Source organism: Medicago sativa, chromosome 7, assembly GCF_051527215.1.
Source record: "Medicago sativa cultivar Bolivia chromosome 7, Bolivia_mono, whole genome shotgun sequence".
In the NCBI taxonomy this organism is placed as follows: domain Eukaryota; kingdom Viridiplantae; phylum Streptophyta; class Magnoliopsida; order Fabales; family Fabaceae; genus Medicago; species Medicago sativa.
Genome location: NC_140755.1, coordinates 19,188,738 through 19,192,705, shown reverse-complemented (window position 1 = coordinate 19,192,705; position 3,968 = coordinate 19,188,738). Strand labels below are relative to the sequence as shown.

The window sequence follows — 3,968 nt, the reverse complement described above, 5'->3', positions numbered from 1 at the left end:
GTTTGAGCATCATCTGAATTAGTCATACTGTTGGAACAGGGGCTAATCCATATTTTCATATCCAGAATGGTTATGCTCTTGTTCAACGGTATCAATATCTTCTCAAACTACAGTTGGTTACAAATAAGCAGCGGATTAGTGCTTTTTCCTCCCAGTAATTTATGCGTTTGAATGGGCACTGTTTTGTGTTCAGGGATGGGAAGAAATTTCATGTAACAATAACATTGTAGAATAGCATTTCTTTCTTTCTTTTTTTGCTCAAATTCGTCTACTATTTGTGTTTTTGGTCATTTTGGTATTAAAATTTGGAGAGCAAAGTTCATCTCCTCATTTATACATGAATCATCTTCTTTATCTAAGTTTGAACCTGAATTTTTGTGTTATGGTTCAATTGAGCAGGTTTGCTGTTGAAATTGAAATAGAAAGTAACACAGCAAATTGAATTACTCTTAGTAAAAAAGTTCTCTTTGAAGTAAAATAAAATACATATTACATAATACTATATCTTGAATAAGATAACCCATTCAAACTAGTTCCTTCAAAATTATTAATTGGAGCATATAAATCATGTTTTTTTTTACAATTTTACAAAGTAAATAATACTATATCTTGAATAAGATAACCCATTCAAACTAGTTCTTTCACAATTTTACAAAGTCGTAACCATGTTTTTTTTTTCTTTCATGTGTTAAAAACTAGTCGTCTCTAAGTTTGCATGCCTCACAATAGAAAACTAATGAAAGACATTCTAAAATTATGGTTATATTGTTCGTTTATTTGGTTATCTGTAACTTACATGTGCAAAAAAAAAAAAAATCAATTCAAGCCAATTGTCAGTGAGACATTCTAATTTATGAAAAAATAGTGGTCAAGTATTTGTAAAAATGTGGTCATACAGACCATATATTTGGCTAGATTATATTTCCCAGATGTAAATAATTTCGTTTTAGGTGAATCGAACGCATGATCTCATTTGATCACTGCATTAAAAGCCTTTCAAACGATAAATAACTTCTTTTACAATCTGCAAGTTTATCACGCCTAAAGACGGACAAGTTCTAATTTTTGAAAAAATAGTGGTCACGCATATTAAAAAAATGTGGTCACACATACCATATATTTGGCTAGTTTATATTTACCAGGTATAAATAATCTTGTTTTAGGCGAATCAAACACACAATCTAATTTGATCACTGCACTAAAAGCAATTCCAACCATAAATAACCTGTTTTACAATCGGCAAGTTTATCACGCCTAAGGACGGACAAGTTCCAATTTATGAAAAAATAGTGGTCACGTATTTGTAAAAATGTGGTCATACAGGCCATATATTTGGCTAGTTTATATTTCCCAGATGCAAATAATTTTGTTTTAAGCGAATCGAACGCATAATCTCATTTGATCACTGCACTAAAAGCATTTCCAACCATAAATAACCTGTTTTACAATCGGCAAGTTTATCACGCCTATAGACGGACAAGTTCTAATTTATGAAAAAATAGTGGTCACGCATGTGTAAAAATGTGGTCATACAGACCATATATTTGGCTATAAAAAATGTAGTCAAAACCCATTTTCCCTCTCTCTTCTCTCCTTTTCCACACCACACCCAATCCTCGCCTCCATCTTCTTTTAATTTCCAGCAACTCATTCTCCAATTACTCATTCTCTGTTCTGTCCATTAACTTAAAAATGATCATCATCCATAAATTTGTTCAATGTCTTTCAATTTTCCACTTAAGCTTAAAGGATAATTTTATCAAAATCGATATGGCCAACAGAGTTCTGATTCATGCCAACAATTCATCACTTTCTTAATAATCTAAAGTACATGGATGGTGGTAACTTTGAATGTATCACTAACAAATTGGTAGTGAAATATCATTTTAATGTATCACTGAAATATCAAAAGTGATAAAATGTAGTGAAAACAATATCATTTTAAGGCATTTTAAGGCGATATATGTATTCGAGTTTAAACTATTTACTCATATCATTTACATGGTGGAATAAGTGCTTCAAACAATAAAACTAAATAAGTTAGGCATATCATATACATGGCCGAATTAGTACATCACATAATAAAATAAAATTCAAAAAATTGAACGTAGTTGCTTGAAGTTGATTCTTCTGAGCTTGACTCGGATTTTTTATTGACTTCTATCAATGATTTCGTTTCAAAAACATGCCTTAACTGTACCTGAAAATGAACCATTTACACATCTATGGCTTTAGTCTGGGACAGTTATACAAACTTTGAAACCAAATCTAAGTGTACTTACATTACTTTCATTTGCCACATGAATTTTTTGTGTTTCAGATGGCCCATCTTACGTCATTCATGTATGTCCTGTATAGAAATGTATAAGAAAAGCAACATAGAGAAACACTTAGTCTAATCCATTCAATGAATCAGGAGCTATCTTGAATGTCAAAAGGTAAGTAATTAGAAATTAGTCCATATAGAACACATATAACCAATAATTGGACTTTGATAGATTTTTCCTTGGTTTGAATATAGGTTAAACTCTATGCATGAGTGTGGAAAACAATATGCCATTGAAATTTTATAGCAAAAAAAGATGCAGTAAAATAGAAGATCAGCTAATACTAATAACTATAAAACTCGCAAAAAAAAATGCATGAGTCTAGGACATCTATCTATTCTCACTGCTAAAACAATTACAACATTTGAATCTGAATGAATCCAAGACATTCTTGGCAAATGCTTCATTCTGGTGCTTAAACTTGTCTACTCAAACCAGCAACAATGTCTCAATCGACAAACATAAGAAATCATGGCATTGCAAATAACTATGATCAGAACAATAAACCAGTAAAACTGAACCAAAAGGGTGATAAAAACTGAACAAGAAAACCAGTAAATCAGAGCCAAAATACCAGTTAAAACTGAACCCAAAAAATAGAGCTTATATAGAACCAGTTAAAACTGAAATATAGAGCTTATGGAGGATAAGTGAACAACAAATCTGAAGCAAAAAACACAGACATCTAAAACCTGTTAAGAGTAAATATAAAGCACTCATACAATGCAAATAATATTCATCAATCTCATTATCATTTGATGAAAAATATAGAAGCTATTTTCAAACTCCATCAATATCATTAATATTTCAAGCAAAATAAAATAAAATAAACAATCATAACTAAGGTCAAGGAAAACAAAAGAAATAAATTATTTTTTATTTAGACATTTTATCAAACACATCAAATGCAATGTTAACAAAACTGAATTAATAGACAAAAGATGAGTGTTTGAGCTTACCCTTGAGTACCAAACACTGCAACTATTTGGCCATTTGCTTGTGTTCCTTTTCCTGCGTGTTTAAGAATGAAAGAGTGACAAATGAGCCAACCTATATAAAGATGTTTGTATGAACAGAGAGTAACTACATAGTTAATGAAACTATGAGGTTGGTGAACGGATTTCTACAAGTTGTGAAGAATTATGATAAAATGGAATTGATTAGAGTTTAATGAAGTTGTGATGTAGGTGATTTGTTTGGTCTGTGAATCATATTTGCATTCAAATTTTGAAAGGAGTTATGAATTCTGATTACATGGAAAGTTATGAGGGAGGTGAAATGCAGTACAAATCTTGGCCTTTTAACCGTGCAACAAAACACCCACGAAGAAGAAGAAGAACGTGAAAAGAGAGGAGAGAGAGATTGGTTGGAAAGAGCTGTGGGAGTGTGGGCCCCACATTGCCACATGTCATTTTTTTGTGTGGAGGTAGGAGGGTGTTTGCCACGTTCGGGTGTTCACCTATCAGGACTCCTTCTGATAATAGTTGTTGATTTAACAGCACATTATTTTTCACATTCTCTCTCTCATCTTTCACTTTGAACAACACGAGAGAGAGAGAGAGAGAGACAGATCCAACGGCGGGAAACAGATTTCATTTGTTGAAAATTTATAGTGAAAAAAACTTTCACAAACATTTTCTC

At 31.9% G+C, this 3,968-nt stretch overlaps 1 long non-coding RNA gene across 1 annotated transcript; it reads right to left on the bottom strand.

Moving 5' to 3' along the window:
- Window positions 1-1,968: 1,968 nt before the first annotated feature.
- On the bottom strand, window positions 1,969-2,387 carry LOC146904823 (uncharacterized). Its single transcript, XR_015018923.1, has 2 exons — window positions 2,283-2,387; window positions 1,969-2,200 (listed from the first exon to the last, which is right to left on the bottom strand). It is a non-coding gene; the product is annotated as an uncharacterized LOC146904823 (long non-coding RNA).
- Between the last annotated feature and the right edge of the window lie 1,581 nt (window positions 2,388-3,968).